Source organism: Pseudophryne corroboree, chromosome 3, assembly GCF_028390025.1.
Source record: "Pseudophryne corroboree isolate aPseCor3 chromosome 3, aPseCor3.hap2, whole genome shotgun sequence".
Classification (NCBI taxonomy): Eukaryota; Metazoa; Chordata; class Amphibia; order Anura; family Myobatrachidae; genus Pseudophryne; species Pseudophryne corroboree.
The window spans coordinates 159,642,650-159,665,656 of record NC_086446.1 but is presented as its reverse complement, the minus strand read 5'-3'; the positions used below and the strand labels follow the sequence as shown (position 1 = coordinate 159,665,656).

Here is a 23,007-nt window from a genome sequence, read left to right as displayed (position 1 = left end):
AGAAAAGACAAAAAACCCTTGTTTGGGAGCACTCATTTGGTGTAATCAATGTGGTATGTATAAAAGAAAGAAATGAAATAAAACTTAACCTTTAATTGTTTCTTGAATAAAAGAACTAATGGAAACTAAATTTGAGACTCATGTCTAATGTTTGCTAATAAAAAACTTGTTTACCTTTTTAACACATGAGGTACAAGATAATTGAAAAAGGTGAAAATATCAAAGAAAATAATATATTATCTCTCTCTCTCTCTCTCTATATATATATATGAAATTATGGATGCCATATGGTCCAATTGGAATCAAAGGTATCCAGAAAAATCACTGTACATGCCCTAAATGTAGGTATGACTGGTAACGTATTGTGGTTACAATGTTAATCTCAAGATTTGAGTACCAAAGAGGTGAGAAGAACAATGATTTGAATGTGTTGAAGGTTTCCTTTGGGATAAAGGCCCACTGCACCTGGTATTCTCAGGAGGTTTCCCTTCCTGATACTGACCAGGCCATGCCTGCTTAGCTTCCGAGATCGGACAAGATCGGGCGTATTCAGGGTAGTATGGCCGCGGGCCGTAGTTAAGATAGAAGGAAGAAAAGAAGGTGGGGATGGAGGCCACTTCTACTATCTGTACTGTACATAAATCAGAACCATGAATAGTCCAAAAAAGTTTTTCCAGAAGTGAGAGTGTAGAAAATAAGTCTTTTCCTTGAAAAACTTACTGCAGTAATTGACAAGTTTCCAACTTTCTGGGAGAGAGATATATAAACACAATTAAACCCTGGTGGTCTAGTGTCCGTTACCGCAGCCGCAAGGTGTGCGGCCAGTGCTGTCCTGGTATCCTCTCACGATGTCCCGCTGCAGTGATGAGCGCGGCCGCCCGCTTCCGGACTGGGCGTTGCATCAAAGACGTCACGTCGCTCTCGTGACCAAGCCCAATCAGGTGAAACGTACGTCGAGAACGTCCTCAGTGACGTCATTGCGGCAACGCCCAGTCCGGAAGCGGGCGGCCGCGCTCCTCACTGCAGCGGGACATCGTGAGAGGATACCAGGACAGCACTGGCCGCACACCTTGCGGCTGCGGTAACGGACACTAGACCATCAGGGTTTAATTGTGTTTATATATCTCTCTCCCAGAAAATTGTCAATTACTGCAGTAATACACCATACCTGCAGGAATAACATGTACAGTATCGTCCCATAGGACCACAAATTACTTATACTGTACCATTTTCCCGCTCATGCCCATGCACCTGGTATTCTCAGGCGGTTCCCCTTCCTAGTACTGACCAGGCCATACCTGCTTAGCTTCCGAGATCGGACAAGATCGGGCGTATTCAGGGTAGTATGGCCGTGGGCCAATATGAAGGAAATATGAATGAATGGAAAGACGCACTCTGTTTTCTGTACTTCACATCTAATAAAGACTAAAAATAGTCTGAAATGGTATTTCCAGATAAGAGTGTGTATGGATAGTTTAAGGATGGAGAAGAAAAGACACAATGAAAAAAATAGAAGAAATTTGGAAAAATAAATATGTAAATACAGGATATGTGTCTTCTGATAAGAGATAAACAATCAGGGTTCTGATGAAATTTACAAGTATTTCTGTAACGCACTATAATACACTAACAATAAATGTGGAGTATTACAAATAAGTGCTTACAGAAAAATAATAGAAAGTTTGTGTACTGTACATACAGAGCTGAACCAATTGACTGATAAATTAAGAGCTCAAGGCTGGCTCGCAAAAGATTAAATAACAAATAATGCTCCGTTGCTCGTTCCCTGAAAGGAAACCAAATTGATAAATGATCATGTGTTAGTTTTGAGCTCAAGGCTGGCTCATGTAAGATGCACAAAATCTTGTAGTATCCTCTTAGGAGAGACAAAAAAATGTATATATATATATATATATACAAACACCAGTCAGGCGGCACTCACGGCGATAAATGAAGAAGCAGATGCCTTGCAGAGACAATCAACGTTTCAATGTATAAAATCATACATTTTCATCAGGACAACAAGACAATAAAACATACATACCTATATAGCCCTCTCCATCTGAGCATGGCGCCGTCCGCCCGCCGCAACCCGCTCCGTCCAATGACGAATTCCGCAAGCGCCGGCGTCCGGCGTCATGACAACCAGACGAAGCTCACTGAAACACACATGAAAAAACCGGATTGCAGTGAAACAGAATAAACAGACACTTAAGTGAACATAAAAAAATCTAAAACCTAATACCTAGTGTAACACATTTAAGATCATGATGCCTGGCTACAAACACTTTCTGAACAATTTCATTTAAGGACAACAACTATATATTAGTGGCATCAATCCCACATAGAGTACACTAGTGCGCCATGTGGGTAATTTACAACGATCCTGTCGACCTGAGTTATAGACAGTATTAATGGAACTATTTAATGACCAAACTAAACAAGAAAACTACATAAAAGAAAAAAAACTGAAAAAAATGGAGAACATGTAAACTCCCCACCAAACCATATCATTCACATATTACAACATAAATGCGATAATTAAGGTCCCAAAAGCAGATTAAATAAAGCATGCCAGCCCTTGATGTTCATTAAGGCCACGAGGAGACAAGGTATCTAAAAGAAAGATCCACTTTGCTTCCCTTTTTAATAATAAAAGGCCACGGTCTCCCCCCCGTTTGAGTGGGGGAATGTGGTCTATAATACGGTGTCTTAGCTGGGCTAGAGAATGACGTGCCTCAATAAAGTGACGCGCTACTGGCTGATCACTTTTTCCTGAGTTAAGCGCTGCCCTGATTGAAGACCTATGTGCCGCCATCCTTTCTTTGAAGGCACATTCCGTCTTGCCTACATAGTGTAGGCCACACGGACAGCTCAATAAGTACACTACAAATCTAGTGGTGCAAGTCACCCGATGTAAGATTCTAAACTTTTTCCCAGTGTATGGATGATGGAAGCTGTCTCCTGCAATCATGTGGCTGCACGTAGTGCAGCCCAAACACTTAAAACAACCCAACCGTGCCGGATTAAGAAAACCGGTCTCCCTACCACTATTCAATGGGGGAAATTGTATGTCAGTTTTCATGACATGATCCCTAATGTTCTTGCCCCTCCTATAGGCTGGCATGATCCTAGCATTATTCAGACTCTTCAATTGCTTGTCTGATCTAACTACTGGCCATAGGGATTTGCAGAGTTTGTTGACTTGATTACTCTGACAGTGAAACTTATTCACCCAAATCAAGCGATTCTCAATGTTTTTAACAGTAGGGGTAAGTGCAACAGATCTTGGAGTGGCAAGTACCTTTAATTTAGTCGCTAGAAGATCATCCAAAGGGTAACCTCTCTGATGGAACTTAGTCACCATGGAATCCAATGCAGGCTCAACCTCACTAGCCTCATTAATGATTCTACGTACACGCAGCATCTGTGAAAAAGGCAGACCCCTTTTAAGGGGTAACGGATGATGGCTAGTAGCCAACAACATATTATTTCTGTCAGTTAGCTTCACAAACAGTCCAGTGTTAACCTTTCCATCGTTGATGGTAATGCATACATCCAGGAAATTAACGCTCCTCTGGTCAATGGTATATATGAGTTTCACAGGGGAGTCTGACGCGTTATGCACGACAATCAAAGACTCCAACTCATCCCGTGATCCCCCCCAAAGGACTAAAAGATCATCAATAAATCGTACATAAAGTATGATCTTGCTGCGAATATCCGGACATTTAAAAAACAAGGTTTCCTCCACTGCGAACATGAAACAGTTCGCAAATGAAGGGGCCACGTTACTTCCCATGGCACACCCTTGGAGTTGGAGGTAGTATGCATTATTAAACATAAAGTAATTGCGTTGGAGTGTCAATTCCAACAACCGCATGAAAAGGTTAACATCAGGACCCTTGTACAAAGGATTCCCCTCTATTACAGATCTCACAGCTGATAGCCCCTCCTGATGGGGTATACAAGTGTACAGGCTCTTAACATCAATGGTGGCCAAAAAACAACCCCTTGGAATATCCCCAAGCTCCTCCAATCTTTTTAGGAGCATGGTGGTATCCTTAAGGTATGATTCCTTGGCCTGCACACATGGCTGCAAAAAATGATCCAAGTACATAGAAATTTTCTGGTACATGGAACCCCTAGCCGATATAATGGGCCTAGCAGGGGGGCACTGAGCATCCTTGTGGATCTTAGGAAGCGAGTAAAGCAAAGGAATTACAGGAAACCGAGTGATCAGGGCATCACACGTAGATTGTAAAATTAGGCCATCAGAGACCGCATTAGTCAAGATGTGATCCAATTCCTCCTTAAACCGTGGAGTGGGATCTGCAGAGAGTCTGCAGTAGACACTGATATCGCCCAGTTGTTTATCTAATTCCAACACGTAGTCGGATACGTTCTGTATAACAATGGCCCCGCCCTTATCGGCGGGCCTGATGACAATGTCATCATAATTACCGAGCGATTTCAGTGCCTCCCACTCCTCACGGGAAAGGTTGGAATGTGTCTTAGTGGATATGGAAGTAAGCTGTTGCACTGAACTATCCAAAGTGCGACAAAAGACTTTAATAGACTGATTGTGAGAGACAGGATCAAATCTGGATTTTTTCCGTAATGATGGCGGCAAGTCGCCACATGAGTCCACTTTCGTAGACTTGTCGTTGAAATACTCTTTAAGGCGTAATTGTCGCCCCAGTTTGTATTGTTCGATCTTCCACTCAAAGGGGTCAAACCGGTTGGTGGGTACAAAGTTTAATCCTTTAGATAACACCAAGGTTTCCATAGGTGTGAGGGTTCTCTCGGAAAGGTTGAATATTACTTGGTCTTCTTCTTGTACCGGGGACGGCCTGCCCCTCGACCTTTTGTTCTGGCCCCCCCTCCGCGTACGTTGCCTGCGGGGTTTAGCAGTTGAGCTCTTGTGAGCACCCCTAAAGGGGGACGACCTGAGAGATTCCCTTGTGTATCCACCTCACTTGCTGAGCCATTCCCATCTGTAGAGGTGTCAGTATCAAGCGCAACTTGATTATTATAATTGGGATAGCGTCGTCTATTAAATCTAGCTGGATTAGACGTGCCAGTGATCCATGGATATACTTGTTTATGGGTATAATCCATATTGACTTTCTCAAGTTTGTGTCGCTTATATTGGATAAGATCTTTCCTATATTTGTCCAATTGTGTGGATAAACTGCCCAGCCAATCATTGGACTGGTCTGCCGTAAGCGTAGATTTATGAGAAAGTTCAAACGTCTCTATTTGGGATCTAATACTGGCCAATTCACGGGTAACTTCCTCTATCACCAGCAGGATTAAGTCGTACGAACACTTGTTCAAAATAGAGATCCATTTTTTGCAGAAAGATGCGTTGAAGCGGCCAATGGTGGGCACATTCTTAATCCGAAAACCCCGGGGAATTTTCCCATCCCGGTGGTAATCGGACAGTGTTACACCGTGGTAGTAGTAATCCAACTCCCGCTTCTTTAATTTTAATAGATCTCTAAACAAGTGCAAGTTATCAACGTCACCACTCGTAGTGCTCAGTTTGTCTTTAAAGCGAATGGAATCAGCGTCCCCATCTGAGTAGCTGAAAGTCTCACCTTGTGTGAGATCAATAACAGCCAGTAATGCATCCAGGTCTGTGTCTATGTGTGAGGTCATAGTTCCAAATACTGTGCTGTATCCAGATCGGTGTTACTTGTATCACCCAAAGTGAAACCAAAGAGACTTTAGTGAGCTAAAAACACGTCCAACCAGATCAGAGCTGGGAAAAAAAAGAGATAACAGGTGCCTTCCACAGGTTCATTCAAACAAGTATGTCTGTGAACAAACCATAATAGTCCAGCATGTCAGGCGGCACTCCGTTTATAATGGTAACTGCTAGTAAAGCCGGTGCCCTCCAGGAGGAATTAGGGCCAAGCCCCTCCAAAATGCACAAACACCAGTCAGGCGGCACTCACGGCGATAAATGAAGAAGCAGATGCCTTGCAGAGACAATCAACGTTTCAATGTATAAAATCATAAATTTTCATCAGGACAACAAGACAATAAAACATACATACCTATATAGCCCTCTCCATCTGAGCATGGCGCCGTCCGCCCGCCGCAACCCGCTCCGTCCAATGACGTAATCCGCAAGCGCCGGCGTCCGGCGTCATGACAACCAGACGAAGCTCACTGAAACACACATGAAAAAACCGGATTGCAGTGAAACAGAATAAACAGACACTTAAGTGAACATAAAAAAATCTAAAACCTAATACCTAGTGTAACACATTTAAGATCATGATGCCTGGCTACAAACACTTTCTGAACAATTTCATTTAAGGACAACAACTATATATTAGTGGCATCAATCCCACATAGAGTACACTAGTGCGCCATGTGGGTAATTTACCAGTTACCATTATAAACGGAGTGCCGCCTGACATGCTGGACTATTATGGTTTGTTCACAGACATACTTGTTTGAATGAACCTGTGGAAGGCACCTGTTATCTCTTTTTTTCCCCAGCTCTGATCTGGTTGGACGTGTTTTTAGCTCACTAAAGTCTCTTTGGTTTCACTTTGGGTGATACAAGTAACACCGATCTGGATACAGCACAGTATTTGGAACTATGACCTCACACATAGACACAGACCTGGATGCATTACTGGCTGTTATTGATCTCACACAAGGTGAGACTTTCAGCTACTCAGATGGGGACGCTGATTCCATTCGCTTTAAAGACAAACTGAGCACTACGAGTGGTGACGTTGATAACTTGCACTTGTTTAGAGATCTATTAAAATTAAAGAAGCGGGAGTTGGATTACTACTACCACGGTGTAACACTGTCCGATTACCACCGGGATGGGAAAATTCCCCGGGGTTTTCGGATTAAGAATGTGCCCACCATTGGCCGCTTCAACGCATCTTTCTGCAAAAAATGGATCTCTATTTTGAACAAGTGTTCGTACGACTTAATCCTGCTGGTGATAGAGGAAGTTACCCGTGAATTGGCCAGTATTAGATCCCAAATAGAGACGTTTGAACTTTCTCATAAATCTACGCTTACGGCAGACCAGTCCAATGATTGGCTGGGCAGTTTATCCACACAATTGGACAAATATAGGAAAGATCTTATCCAATATAAGCGACACAAACTTGAGAAAGTCAATATGGATTATACCCGTAAACAAGTATATCCATGGATCACTGGCACGTCTAATCCAGCTAGATTTAATAGACGACGCTATCCCAATTATAATAATCAAGTTGCGCTTGATACTGACACCTCTACAGATGGGAATGGCTCAGCAAGTGAGGTGGATACACAAGGGAATCTCTCAGGTCGTCCCCCTTTAGGGGTGCTCACAAGAGCTCAACTGCTAAACCCCGCAGGCAACGTACGCGGAGGGGGGGCCAGAACAAAAGGTCGAGGGGCAGGCCGTCCCCGGTACAAGAAGAAGACCAAGTAATATTCAACCTTTCCGAGAGAACCCTCACACCTATGGAAACCTTGGTGTTATCTAAAGGATTAAACTTTGTACCCACCAACCGGTTTGACCCCTTTGAGTGGAAGATCGAACAATACAAACTGGGGAGACAATTACGCCTTAAAGAGTATTTCAACGACAAGTCTACGAAAGTGGACTCATGTGGCGACTTGCCGCCATCATTACGGAAAAAATCCAGATTTGATCCTGTCTCTCACAATCAGTCTATTAAAGTCTTTTGTCGCACTTTGGATAGTTCAGTGCAACAGCTTACTTCCATATCCACTAAGACACATTCCAACCTTTCCCGTGAGGAGTGGGAGGCACTGAAATCGCTCGGTAATTATGATGACATTGTCATCAGGCCCACCGATAAGGGCGGGCCATTGTTATACAGAACGTATCCGACTACGTGTTGGAATTAGATAAACAACTGGGTGATATCAGTGTCTACTGCAGACTCTCTGCAGATCCCACTCCACGGTTTAAGGAGGAATTGGATCACATCTTGACTAATGCGGTCTCTGATGGCCTAATTTTACAATCTACATGTGATGCCCTGATCACTCGGTTTCCTGTAATTCCTTTGCTTTACTCGCTTCCTAAGATCCACAAGGATGCTCAGTGCCCCCCTGCTAGGCCCATTATATCGGCTAGGGGTTCCATGTACCAGAAAATTTCTATGTACTTGGATCATTTTTTGCAGCCATGTGTGCAGGCCAAGGAATCATACCTTAAGGATACCACCATGCTCCTAAAAAGATTGGAGGAGCTTGGGGATATTCCAAGGGGTTGTTTTTTGGCCACCATTGATGTTAAGAGCCTGTACACTTGTATACCCCATCAGGAGGGGCTATCAGCTGTGAGATCTGTAATAGAGGGGAATCCTTTGTACAAGGGTCCTGGTGTTAACCTTTTCATGCGGTTGTTGGAATTGACACTCCAACGCAATTACTTTATGTTTAATAATGCATACTACCTCCAACTCCAAGGGTGTGCCATGGGAAGTAACGTGGCCCCTTCATTTGCGAACTGTTTCATGTTCGCAGTGGAGGAAACCTTGTTTTTTAAATGTCCGGATATTCGCAGCAAGATCATACTTTATGTAAGATTTATTGATGATCTTTTAGTCCTTTGGGGGGGATCACGGGATGAGTTGGAGTCTTTGATTGTCGTGCATAACGCGTCAGACTCCCCTGTGAAACTCATATATACCATTGACCAGAGGAGCGTTAATTTCCTGGATGTATGCATTACCATCAACGATGGAAAGGTTAACACTGGACTGTTTGTGAAGCCAACTGACAGAAATAATATGTTGTTGGCTACTAGCCATCATCCGTTACCCCTTAAAAGGGGTTTGCCTTTTTCACAGATGCTGCGTGTACGTAGAATCATTAATGATGCTAGTGAGTTTGAGCCTGCATTGGATTCCATGGTGACTAAGTTCCATCAGAGAGGTTACCCTTTGGATGATCTTCTAGCGACTAAATTAAAGGTACTTGCCACTCCAAGATCTGTTGCACTTACCCCTACTGTTAAAAACATTGAGAATCGCTTGATTTGGGTGAATAAGTTTCACTGTCAGAGTAATCAAGTCAACAAACTCTGCAAATCCCTATGGCCAGTAGTTAGATCAGACAAGCAATTGAAGAGTCTGAATAATGCTAGGATCATGCCAGCCTATAGGAGGGGCAAGAACATTAGGGATCATGTCATGAAAACTGACATACAATTTCCCCCATTGAATAGTGGTAGGGAGACCGGTTTTCTTAATCCGGCACGGTTGGGTTGTTTTAAGTGTTTGGGCTGCACTACGTGCAGCCACATGATTGCAGGAGACAGCTTCCATCATCCATACACTGGGAAAAAGTTTAGAATCTTACATCGGGTGACTTGCACCACTAGATTTGTAGTGTACTTATTGAGCTGTCCGTGTGGCCTACACTATGTAGGCAAGACGGAATGTGCCTTCAAAGAGGATGGCGGCACATAGGTCTTCAATCAGGGCAGCGCTTAACTCAGGAAAAAGTGATCAGCCAGTAGCGCGTCACTTTATTGAGGCACGTCATTCTCTAGCCCAGCTAAGACACCGTATTATAGACCACATTCCCCCACTCAAACGGGGGGGAGACCGTGGCCTTTTATTATTAAAAAGGGAAGCAAAGTGGATCTTTCTTTTAGATACCTTGTCTCCTCGTGGCCTTAATGAACATCAAGGGCTGGCATGCTTTATTTAATCTGCTTTTGGGACCTTAATTATCGCATTTATGTTGTAATATGTGAATGATATGGTTTGGTGGGGAGTTTACATGTTCTCCATTTTTTTCAGTTTTTTTTCTTTTATGTAGTTTTCTTGTTTAGTTTGGTCATTAAATAGTTCCATTAATACTGTCTATAACTCAGGTCGACAGGATCGTTGTAAATTACCCACATGGCGCACTAGTGTACTCTATGTGGGATTGATGCCACTAATATATAGTTGTTGTCCTTAAATGAAATTGTTCAGAAAGTGTTTGTAGCCAGGCATCATGATCTTAAATGTGTTACACTAGGTATTAGGTTTTAGATTTTTTTATGTTCACTTAAGTGTCTGTTTATTCTGTTTCACTGCAATCCGGTTTTTTCATGTGTGTTTCAGTGAGCTTCGTCTGGTTGTCATGACGCCGGACGCCGGCGCTTGCGGATTACGTCATTGGACGGAGCGGGTTGCGGCGGGCGGACGGCGCCATGCTCAGATGGAGAGGGCTATATAGGTATGTATGTTTTATTGTCTTGTTGTCCTGATGAAAATGTATGATTTTATACATTGAAACGTTGATTGTCTCTGCAAGGCATCTGCTTCTTCATTTATCGCCGTGAGTGCCGCCTGACTGGTGTTTGTGCATTTTGGAGGGGCTTGGCCCTAATTCCTCCTGGAGGGCACCGGCTTTACTAGCAGTTACCATTATAAACGGAGTGCCGCCTGACATGCTGGACTATATATATATATATACATAAATAAAGAAAGAAATATAGCGATAACATTGAATTCAAATATTATCATAAATACACCACACTGATGTGGTATGCTGATTAATCTAGTGTTGATGTCAAATAACATTGAAGTCAGATTTAACCATAAGCACACCACACTGATGTGGTATGCTGATTAATCTAGTGTCGATATCAAGGTTAAATACCTTAATCTAGTGCATAATCATTTGGGCATGAGCGGGAAAATGGTACAGTATAAGTAATTTGTGGTCCTATGGGACAATACTGTACATGTTATTCCTGCAGGTATGGTGTATTACTGCAGTAATTGACAATTTTCTGGGAGAGAGATATATAAACACAATTAAACCCTGATGGTCTAGTGTCCGTTACCGCAGCCGCAAGGTGTGCGGCCAGTGCTGTCCTGGTATCCTCTCACGATGTCCCGCTGCAGTGAGGAGCGCGGCCGCCCGCTTCCGGACTGGGCGTTGCCGCAATGACGTCACTGAGGACGTTCTCGACGTACGTTTCACCTGATTGGGCTTGGTCACGAGAGCGACGTGACGTCTTTGATGCAACGCCCAGTCCGGAAGCGGGCGGCCGCGCTCATCACTGCAGCGGGACATCGTGAGAGGATACCAGGACAGCACTGGCCGCACACCTTGCGGCTGCGGTAACGGACACTAGACCACCAGGGTTTAATTGTGTTTATATATCTCTCTCCCAGAAAATTGTCAATTACTGCAGTAATACACCATACCTGCAGGAATAACATGTACAGTATCGTCCCATAGGACCACAAATTACCTATACTGTACCATTTTCCCGCTCATGCCCAAATGATTATGCACTAGATTAAGGTATTTAACCTTGATATCGACACTAGATTAATCAGCATACCACATCAGTGTGGTGTGCTTATGGTTAAATCTGACTTCAATGTTATTTGACATCAACACTAGATTAATCAGCATACCACATCAGTGTGGTGTATTTATGGTAATATTTGATTTCAATGTTATTGCTATATTTCTTTCATTATTTATGTATATATATAATTTTTTTTGTCTCTTCTAAGAGGATACTACAAGATTTTGTGCATCTTACATGAGCCAGCCTTGAGCTCAAAACTAACACACGATCATTTATCAATTTGGTTTCCTTTCAGGGAACGAGCAACGGAGCATTATTTGTTATTTAATCTTTTGCGAGCCAGCATTGAGCTCTTAATTTATCAGTCAATTGGTTCAGCTCTGTATGTACAGTACACAAACTTTCTATTATTTTTCTGTAAGCACTTATTTGTAATACTCCACATTTATTGTTAGTGTATTATAGTGCGTTACAAAAATACTTGTACATTTCTTCAGAACCCTGATTGTTTATCTCTTATCAGAAGACACATATCCTGTATTTACATATATATTTTTCCAAATTTCTTCTATTTTTTTCATTGTGTCTTTTCTTCTCCATCCTTAAACTATCCATACACACTCTTATCTGGAAATACCATTTCAGACTATTTTTAGTCTTTATTAGACGTGAAGTACAGAAAACAGAGTGCGTCTTTCCATTCATTCATATTTCCTTCATATTGGCCCACGGCCATACTACCCTGAATACGCCCGATCTTGTCCGATCTCGGAAGCTAAGCAGGCATGGCCTGGTCGGTACTAGGAAGGGGAACCTCCTGAGAATACCAGGTTCAGTGGGCCTTTTTCAAGGAAAATACTTATTTTCTACACTCTCACTTCTGGAAAAACTTTTTTGGACTATTCATGGTTCTGATTTATGTACAGTACAGATAGTAGAAGTGGCCTCCCTCGCCACCTTCTTTTCTTCCTTCTATCTTAACTACGGCCCACGGCCATACTACCCTGAATACGCCCGATCTTGTCCGATCTCGGAAGCTAAGCAGGCATGGCCTGGTCAGTATCAGGAAGGGAAACCTCCTGAGAATACCAGGTGCAGTGGGCCTTTATCCCAAAGGAAACCTTTAACACATTCAAATCATTGTTCTTCTCACCTCTTTGGTACTCAAATCTTGAGATTAACATTGTAACCACAATACGTTACCAGTCATACCTACATTTAGGGCATGTACAGTGATTTTTCTGGATACCTTTGATTCCAATTGGACCATATGGCATCCATAATTTCATATATATATATATAGAGAGAGAGAGAGAGAGAGAGAGAGAGAGAGAGAGAGAGAGATAGGGGTAAATTTACTAAGGTCCCGATTTTGACCGAGATGCCGTTTTTTCATCAAAGTGTCATCTCGGTAATTTACTAAACTCAAATCACGGCAGTGATGAGGGCATTCGTAATATTTGGAAGTCCTAGGAAAAAAATCACGAATGAATACACCATCGGTCAAAACGCGGCTGTTTAAGTATGAATCTCGGTCATTTACTAAGAAGTGCAAAGCAAAAAAAAACAAAACACTGCCGTGAAAAATTACAACTCGTAAAAAAGTGCTTAAAAAAAACAGACCTGCTTTTTTTATTCGTGATTGGATAGGCATGCACGGATCCATGAGATCCGTGCATGTATATCAGTGGGATGGGGTGGGAAAGTGATTATTTTCTCAAAAAAAATTGCGTGGGGTCCCCCCTACTAAGCATAACCAGCCTCGGGCTCTTTGAGCCGATCCTGGTTGCAGAAATATGGGGGGGAAAATGACAGGGGTTCCCCCATATTTAAGCAACCAGCATCGGGCTCTGCGCCTGGTCCTGGTTCCAAAAATACGGGGGACAAAAATAGTAGGGGTCCCCCGTATTTTTAAAACCAGCACCGGGCTCCACTAGCTGGACAGATAATGCCACAGCCGGGGGTCACTTTTATATAGTGCCCTGCGGCCGTGGCATCAAAAATCCAACTAGTCACCCCTGGCCGGGGTACCCTGGGGGAGTGGGGACCCCTTCAATCAAGGGGTTTCCCCCCCCAGCCACCCAAGGGCCAGGGGTGAAGCCCGAGGCTGTCCCCCCCCATCCAATGGGCTGCGGATGGGGGGGCTGATAGCCTTTTGTGATAATGAAAAGATATTGTTTTTAGTAGCAGTACTACAAGGCCCAGCAAGCCTCCCCCGCATGCTGGTACTTGGAGAACCACAAGTACCAGCATGCGGCGGAAAAACGGGCCCGCTGGTACCTGTAGTACTATTACTAAAAAAATACCCAAAAAAAGACAAGACACACACACCGTGAAAGTAAAGATTTATTACATACATGCACACAAACATACATACATACATACCTTATGTTGACACGCAGGTCGGTCCTCTTCTCCAGTAGAATCCAAGGGGTACCTGTTGAATAAATTCTACTCACCAGATCCAGGGTCCCAGGGTCCGCGGGGCAACCATTTGTAATCCAGGTACTTGAATAAAATAACAAAACGGAGAGCCGAGCCACGAACTGAAAGGGGCCCCATGTTTTCACATGGGACTCCTTTCCCCGAATGCCAGAAACCCACTCTGACTTCTGTCTAAGTGGGTTTCTTCAGCCAATCAGGGAGCGCCACGTTGTAGCACTCTCCTGATCGGCTGTGTGCTCCTGTACTGAGTGACAGGCGGCACACGGCAGTGTTACAATGTAGCGCCTATGCGCTCCATTGTAACCAATGGTGGGAACTTTCTGCCCTGCGGTTGACCTAAAGTGACGTCACCGCTGAGCAGAAAGTTCCCACCATTGGTTACAATGGAGCGCATAGGCGCTACATTGTAACACTGCCGTGTGCCGCCTGTCACTCAGTACAGGAGCACACAGCCGATCAGGAGAGTGCTACAACGTGGCGCTCCCTGATTGGCTGAAGAAACCCACTTAGACAGAAGTCAGAGTGGGTTTCTGGCATTCGGGGAAAGGAGTCCCATGTGAAAACATGGGGCCCCTTTCAGTTCGTGGCTCGGGTATCCGTTTTGTTATTTTATTCAAGTACCTAGATTACAAATGGTTGCCCCGAGGACCCTGGGACCCGGGATCTGGTGAGTAGAATTTATTCAACAGGTACCCCTTGGATTCTACTGGAGAAGAGGACAGACCCTCGTGTGAACATAAGGTAAGTATGTATGTATGTTTGTGTGGATGTATGTAATAAATCTTTACTTTCACGGTGTGTGTGTCTTGTCTTTTTTTGGGTATTTTTTTAGTAATAGGTACTACAGGTACCAGCGGGCCCGTTTTTCCGCTGCATGCTGGTACTTGTGGTTCTCCAAGTACCAGCATGCGGGGGAGGCTTGCTGGGCCTTGTAGTACTGCTACTAAAAACAATATATTTTCATTATCACAAAAGGCTATCAGCCTCCCCATCCGCAGCCCATTGGATGGGGGGGGACAGCCTCGGGCTTCACCCCTGGCCCTTGGGTGGCTGGGGGGGGCCCCCTTGATTGAAGGGGTCCCCACTCCCCCAGGGTACCCCGGCCAGGGGTGACTAGTTGGATTTTTGATGCCACGGCCGCAGGGCACTATATAAAAGTGACCCCCGGCTGTGGCATTATCTGTCCAGCTAGTGGAGCCCGGTGCTGGTTTTAAAAATACGGGGGACCCCTACTCTTTTTGTCCCCCGTATTTTTGGAACCAGGACCAGGCGCAGAGCCCGATGCTGGTTGCTTAAATATGGGGGAACCCATGTCATTTTTTCCCCCATATTTCTGCAACCAGGATCGGCTCAAAGAGCCCGAGGCTGGTTATGCATGGGAGGGGGGACCCCACGCAATTTTTTTTTAAGTTTTACAGTGTTTATTTAAAAAAAAAAAAAAAAAAATGAACCCCAGCACGGATCACACAGATCCGGCCGAGATTCATTGTGATAAAGTCAGCAGTGTTTTGCTAATCACTGCCGTAAAAAACAGGAAAGAAACACGAATTACATCGACATCGGAACAAATGAAAAATCCGAATACGACAGCTTAGTAAATTAGGCGTAATAAATTCAAAAAGTTGCAGTTTTACACTTTCGATGTCATTCGTGTTTGAACTTTGACCTTTTTCCGAAAATTACGAATGTTAGTAAATTTACCCCATAGAGAGAGATATATATAATATATTATTTTCTTTGATATTTTCACCTTTTTCAATTATCTTGTACCTCATGTGTTAAAAAGATAAACAAGTTTTTTATTAGCAAACATTAGACATGAGACTCAAATTTAGTTTCCATTAGTTCTTTTATTCAAGAAACAATTAAAGGTTAAGTTTTATTTCATTTCTTTCTTTTATACATACCACATTGATTACACCAAATGAGTGCTCCCAAACAAGGGTTTTTTGTCTTTTCTCTCCTTTCCAATTGTAGTCCAATCTACAAAATTCCTGGGAGCACCGCCAATCATTAGCAGTTTAAGATTAACTTGATAACTGCATGTATATTGGTTTTTCATTTACAGATAATGCCACAGCCGGGGGTCACTTTTATACAGCGCCCTGCGGCCGTGGCATTAAATACCAACTAGTCACCCCTGGCCGGGGTACCCTGGAGGAGTGGGGACCCCTTCAATCAAGGGGTCCCCCCCAGCCACCCAAGGGCCAGGGGTGAAGCCCGAGGCTGTCCCCCCCATCCAAGGGCTGCGGATGGGGGGCTGATAGCCATGTGTAAAAATGTAAGAATATTGTTTTTTTGCAGAAGAACTACAAGTCCCAGCAAGCCTCCCCCGCAAGCCGGTACTTGGAGAACCACAAGTACCAGCATGCGCGGGGGAAACGGGCCCGCTGGTACCTGTAGTTCTACTGCAAAAAAAATACCCAAATAAAAACAGGACACAGACACCGTGAAAGTATAACTTTATTACATACATGCCGACACACATACTTACCTATGTTGACACGCCGACTCTGGCCTCGTCTCCAATGTCGACGTCCGGGGTACCTGAAAATAAAATTATACTCACCTGATCCAGTGTCCAGTTCTTTTATTATAATCCACGTACTTGGCAAAACAAAAAAACGCATTTACCCGAACCAGACGGACTGAAAGGTGTCCCATGTTTACACATGGGACCCCTATCCCCGAATGCAGAGACCCCCCATGACTCCTGTCACAGAAAGGTCCCTTCAGCCAATCAGGAAGCGCCACTTCGTGGCACTCTCCTGATTGGCTGTATGCGCGTCGGAGCTGTCAGACGCGCATCGCACAGCCCCCTCCATTATCTTCAATGGTGGGAACTTTGCAATCAGCGGTGAGGTCACCCGCGGTCAGTGGCTGACCGCGGGTAACCCCACCGCTGACCGCAAAGTTCCCACCATTGAAATGGAGGGAGCTGTGCGATGCGCTGTCTGCCAGCTCAGACGTGCAAAGCCAATCAGGAGAGTGCCACGATGTGGTGCTTCCTGATTGGCTGAAGGGACCTTTCTGTGACAGGAGTCACGGGGGGTCTCTGCATTCGGGGAAAGGGGTCCCATGTGTAAACATGGGACCCCTTTCAGTCCGTCTGGTTCGGGAAAATGCGTTTTTTTGTTTTGCCAAGTACGTGGATTATAATAAAAGAACTGGACACTGGATCAGGTGAGTATAATTTTATTTTCAGGTACCCCGGACGTCGACATTGGAGACGAGGCCAGAGTCGGCGTGTCAACATGTGTGTTGGCATGTATGTAATAAAGTTATACTTTCACGGTGTCTGTGTCCTGTTTTTATTTGGGTATTTTATTTGCAGTAGAACTACAGGTACCAGCGGGCCCGTTTCCCCCCGCATGCTGGTACTTATGGTTCTCCAAGTACCGGCTTGCGGGGAGGCTTGCTGGGACTTGTAGTTCTTCTGCAAAAAAAACAATATTCTTACATTTTCAACAAGGCTATCAGCCCCCCATCCGCAGCCCTTGGATGGGGAGGACAGCCTCGGGCTTCACCCCTGGCCCTTGGGTGGCTGGGGGGGACCCCTTGATTGAAGGGGTCCCCACTCCTCCAGGGTACCCCGGCCAGGGGTGACTAGTTTGGTATTTAATGCCACGGCCGCAGGGCGCTGTATAAAAGTAACCCCCGGCTGTGGCATTATCTGTCCAGCTAGTGGAGCCCGGTGCTGGTACAAAAAATACGGGGGGCTCCTACTCTTTTTGTCCTCTCTTTTTATCCTCTCACGATGTCCCGCTGCAGTGATGAGCGCGGCCGCCCGCTTCCGGACTGGGCGTTGCCGCAATGACGTCACTGAGGACGTTCTCGACGTACGTTTCACCTGATTGGGCTTGGTCACGAGAGCGACGTGACGTCATTGCGGCAACGCCCAGTCCGGAAGCGGGCGGCCGCGCTCAACACTGCAGCGGGACATCGTGAGAGGATACCAGGACAGCACTGGCCGCACACCTTGCGGCTGCAGTAACGGACACTAGACCACCAGGGTTTAATTGTGTTTATATATCTCTCTCCCAGAAAATTGTCAATTACTGCAGTAATACACCATACCTGCAGGAATAACATGTACAGTATCGTCCCATAGGACCACAAATTACTTATACTGTACCATTTTCCCGCTCATGCCCAAATGATTATGCACTAGATTAAGGTATTTAACCTTGATATCGACACTAGATTAATCAGCATACCACATCAGTGTGGTGTGCTTATGGTTAAATCTGACTTCAAAGTTATTTGACATCAACACTAGATTAATCAGCATACTTGTACATTTCTTCAGAACCCTGATTGTTTATCTCTTATCAGAAGACACATATCCTGTATTAACATATATATTTTTCCAAATTTCTTCTATTTTTTTCAATGTGTCTTTTCTTCTCCATCCTTAAACTATCCATACACACTCTTATCTGGAAATACCATTTCAGACTATTTTTAGTCTTTATTAGATGTGAAGTACAGAAAACAGAGTGCATCTTTCCATTCATTCATATTTCCTTCATATTGGCCCACGGCCATACTACCCTGAATACGCCCGATCTTGTCCGATCTCGGAAGCTAAGCAGGTATGGCCTGGTCAGTACTAGGAAGGGGAACCTCCTGAGAATACCAGGTGCAGTGGGCCTTTTTCAAGGAAAAGACTTATTTTCTACACTCTCACTTCTGGAAAAACTTTTTTGGACTATTCATGGTTCTGATTTATGTACAGTACAGATAGTAGAAGTGGCCTCCCTCCCCACCTTCTTTTCTTCCTTCTATCTTAACTACGGCAATAGTCGACGTCCGGGGTACCTGAAAATAAAATTATACTCACCTGATCCAGTGTCCAGTTCTTTTATTATAATCCACGTACTTGGCAAAACAAAAAAACGCATTTACCCGAACCAGACGGACTGAAAGGGGTCCCATGTTTACACATGGGACCCCTTTCCCCGAATGCAGAGACCCCCCATGACTCCTGTCACAGAAAGGTCCCTTCAGCCAATCAGGAAGCGCCACTTCGTGGCACTCTCCTGATTGGCTGTATGCGCGTCGGAGCTGTCAGACGCGCATCGCACAGCCCCCTCCATTATCTTCAATTGTGGGAACTTTGCGATCAGCGGTGAGGTCACCCGCAGTCAGTGGCTGACCGCGGGTAACCCCACCGCTGACCGCAAAGTTCCCACCATTGAAACTAATGGAGGGAGCTGTGCGATGCGCTGTCTGCCAGCTCAGACGCGCAAAGCCAATCAGGAGAGTGCCACGAAGTGGCGCTTCCTGATTGGCTGAAGGGACCTTTCTGTGACAGGAGTCACGGGGGGTCTCTGCATTCGGGGAAAGGGGTCCCATGTGTAAACATGGGACCCCTTTCAGTCCGTCTGGTTCAGGAAAATGCGTTTTTTTGTTTTGCCAAGTACGTGGATTATAATAAAAGAACTGGACACTGGATCAGGTGAGTATAATTTTATTTTCAGGTACCCCGGACGTTGACATTGGAGACGAGGCCAGAGTCGGCGTGTCAACATAGGTAAGTATGTGTGTCGGCATGTATGTAATAAAGTTATACTTTCACGGTGTCTGTGTCCTGTTTTTATTTGGGTATTTTATTTGCAGTAGAACTACAGGTACCAGCGGGCCCGTTTCCCCCTGCATGCTGGTACTTATGGTTCTCCAAGTACCGGCTTGCAGGGAGGCTTGCTGGGACTTGTAGTTCTTCTGCAAAAAACAATATTCTTACATTTTCAACAAGGCTATCAGCCCCCCATCCGCAGCCCTTGGATGGGGGGGACAGCCTCGGGCTTCACCCCTGGCCCTTCGGTGGCTGGGGGGGACCCCTTGATTGAAGGGGTCCCCACTCCTCCAGGGTACCCCGGCCAGGGGCGACTAGTTGGGTATTTAATGCCACGGCCGCAGGGCGCTGTATAAAAGTAACCCCCGGCTGTGGCATTATCTGTCCAGCTAGTGGAGCCCGGTGCTGGTACAAAAAATACGGGGGACTCCTACTCTTTTTGTCCTCTCTTTTTATCCTCTCACGATGTCCCGCTGCAGTGATGAGCGCGGCCGCCCGCTTCCGGACTGGGCGTTGCCGCAATGACGTCACTGAGGACGTTCTCGGCGTACGTTTAACCTGATTGGGCTTGGTCACGAGAGCGACGTGACGTCATTGCGGCAACGCCCAGTCCGGAAGCGGGCGGCCGCGCTCATCACTGCAGCGGGACATCGTGAGAGGATACCAGGACAGCACTGGCCGCACACCTTGCGGCTGCAGTAACGGACACTAGACCACCAGGGTTTAATTGTGTTTATATATCTCTATCCCAGAAAATTGTCAATTACTGCAGTAATACACCATACCTGCAGGAATAACATGTACAGTATCGTCCCATAGGACCACAAATTACTTATACTGTACCATTTTCCCGCTCATGCCCAAATGATTATGCACTAGATTAAGGTATTTAACCTTGATATCGACACTAGATTAATCAGCATACCACGTCAGTGTGGTGTGCTTATGGTTAAATCTGACTTCAAAGTTATTTGACATCAACACTAGATTAATCAGCATACCACATCAGTGTGGTGTATTTATGGTAATATTTGATTTCAATGTTATTGCTATATTTCTTTCTTTATTTATGTATATATATACATTTTTTTGTCTCTCCTAAGAGGATACTACAAGATTTTGTGCATCTTACATGAGCCAGCCTTGAGCTCAAAACTAACACACGATCATTTATCAATTTGGTTTCCTTTCAGGGAACGAGAAACGGAGCATTATTTGTTATTTAATCTTTTGCGAGCCAGCCTTGAGCTCTTAATTTATCAGTCAATTGGTTCAGCTCTGTATGTACAGTACACAAACTTTCTATTATTTTTCTGTAAGCACTTATTTGTAATACTCCACATTTATTGTTAGTGTATTATAGTGCGTTACAAAAATACTTGTACATTTCTTCAGAACCCTGATTGTTTATCTCTTATCAGAAGACACATATCCTGTATTTTCATATATATTTTTCCAAATTTCTTCAATTTTTTTCATTGTGTCTTTTCTTCTCCATCCTTAAACTATCCATACACACTCTTATCTGGAAATACCATTTCAGACTATTTTTAGTCTTTATTAGATGTGAAGTACAGAAAACAGAGTGCGTCTTTCCATTCATTCATATTTCCTTCATATTGGCCCACGGCCATACTACCCTGAATACGCCCGATCTTGTCCGATCTCGGAAGCTAAGCAGGTATGGCCTGGTCAGTACTAGGAAGGGGAACCTCCTGAGAATACCAGGTGCAGTGGGCCTTTTTCAAGGGAAAGACTTATTTTCTACACTCTCACTTCTGGAAAAACTTTTTTGGACTATTCATGGTTCTGATTTATGTACAGTACAGATAGTAGAAGTGGCCTCCCTCCCCACCTTCTTTTCTTCCTTCTATCTTAACTACGGCCCACGGCCATACTACCCTGAATACGCCCGATCTTGTCCGATCTCGGAAGCTAAGCAGGCATGGCCTGGTCAGTATCAGGAAGGGAAACCTCCTGAGAATACCAGGTGCAGTGGGCCTTTATCCCAAAGGAAACCTTCAACACATTCAAATCATTGTTCTTCTCACCTCTTTGGTACTCAAATCTTGAGATTAACATTGTAACCACAATACGTTACCAGTCATACCTACATTTAGGGCATGTACAGTGATTTTTCTGGATACCTTTGATTCCAATTGGACCATATGGCATCCATAATTTCATATATATATATATATATATATATATATATATATAGAGAGAGAGAGAGAGAGAGAGAGAGAGAGAGAGAGAGAGATAATATATTATTTTCTTTGATATTTTCACCTTTTTCAATTATCTTGTACCTCATGTGTTAAAAAGGTAAACAAGTTTTTTATTAGCAAACATTAGACATGAGTCTCAAATTTAGTTTCCATTAGTTCTTTTATTCAAGAAATAATTAAAGGTTAAGTTTTATTTCATTTCTTTCTTTTATACATACCACATTGATTACACCAAATGAGTGCTCCCAAACAAGGGTTTTTTGTCTTTTCTCTCCTTTCCAATTGTAGTCCAATCCACAAAATTCCTGGGAGCACCGCCAATCATTAGCAGCTTAAGATTAACTTGATAACTGCATGTATATTGGTTTTTCATTTACAACCTTCATTTTCTGTACCTTAGTAAAATTGTTGGACTAGTGCGGTTCCACACTAAATACATTCTAGGTTTTCGGAATAGACTGGAGATGAGTGGAAATTAATGTTTTTGAGGTTAATAATGCCGTAGGATCAAAATTGCCACCAAATTCTGTGATTTTAGCTGTTTTTATGTTTTTTTCAAATATCATCCAGAGCCAAAACCAAAACCAGAAAGGAAAGTTTTGGCAAAACCAATCCAGATCCAAAACACGAGCGGGGATCCAGATCCAAAAGCAAAACACAAAACACGAAAAGTGTCCACATCTCTAGTTGTAATACATATCTTACAAGTGGTTGAAATGGAATTTGTAAGAGGTGTAACTGGATGGGAAGTTTCAGATAATTAGATAGGTTTATTTCAGCATATATTTTTTTTAACATTATTTAATAAAATACAGACATGTTCATTGCTGTCCTCTCTATGTCCAATAAACCTGTAAATTCAGAGTTGTGTGTGTCCAAGCTGGTAAATTAATTTGGGGTCTATGTACTAAGCCTTGGATGGAGATAAAGTACCAGCCAATCCACTGCCATTCCACAGTCTATTCATGAAGCTGTGAAAAGAGTGGAGAAACAGACCAGTGGAGAAGTTGCCAATGGCAACCAATGAGCATCTCCCTTACATTTTGTAGATTATACTTGATAACGGCTTCCTTCAAAGCTGATTGGTTGCTATAAGCAACTTCTCCACTCGTCCTTTTATCCACTCTTTTCACGGCTACATGAATAGACCCCTGTGTTTGAAAAATGACAGTTAGGAACCGATTGCCTTTGGGGTATATGCAATTGCGGTCGAATTCCCGAAAATGTCGAAAAACGGGACATTTTCGCCCCAAAAAAAATTTCGACAATGCAATACAGTACTTTTTCGCCAAAAAAACGGCCATTCCAAATTTGACTTTTTGAAATTCGACATTTGTCAAAATCGACATTTCTGCAATGGTACAAATGCGGCATTTCGACAAAAGTATATTCAATTGAAGATTGTAAATTCGACAACAGTGCTTTTA

At 43.9% G+C, this 23,007-nt stretch overlaps 7 pseudogenes; 5 read left to right on the top strand and 2 right to left on the bottom strand.

The window, feature by feature from the left end:
• Positions 1 to 453: 453 nt before the first annotated feature.
• Positions 454 to 571, bottom strand: LOC134897124 (5S ribosomal RNA; annotated as a pseudogene).
• Positions 572 to 1,240: 669 nt separating this feature from the next.
• On the bottom strand, positions 1,241 to 1,357 carry LOC134897437 (5S ribosomal RNA; annotated as a pseudogene).
• A 10,696-nt stretch (positions 1,358 to 12,053) lies between these two features.
• Positions 12,054 to 12,171, top strand: LOC134897103 (5S ribosomal RNA; annotated as a pseudogene).
• Positions 12,172 to 12,315: 144 nt separating this feature from the next.
• On the top strand, positions 12,316 to 12,433 carry LOC134896548 (5S ribosomal RNA; annotated as a pseudogene).
• A 5,877-nt stretch (positions 12,434 to 18,310) lies between these two features.
• On the top strand, positions 18,311 to 18,428 carry LOC134894125 (5S ribosomal RNA; annotated as a pseudogene).
• Positions 18,429 to 20,974: 2,546 nt separating this feature from the next.
• Positions 20,975 to 21,092, top strand: LOC134894123 (5S ribosomal RNA; annotated as a pseudogene).
• Positions 21,093 to 21,236: 144 nt separating this feature from the next.
• LOC134896547 (5S ribosomal RNA) lies at positions 21,237 to 21,354 on the top strand (annotated as a pseudogene).
• The last annotated feature ends 1,653 nt before the right edge of the window (positions 21,355 to 23,007 follow it).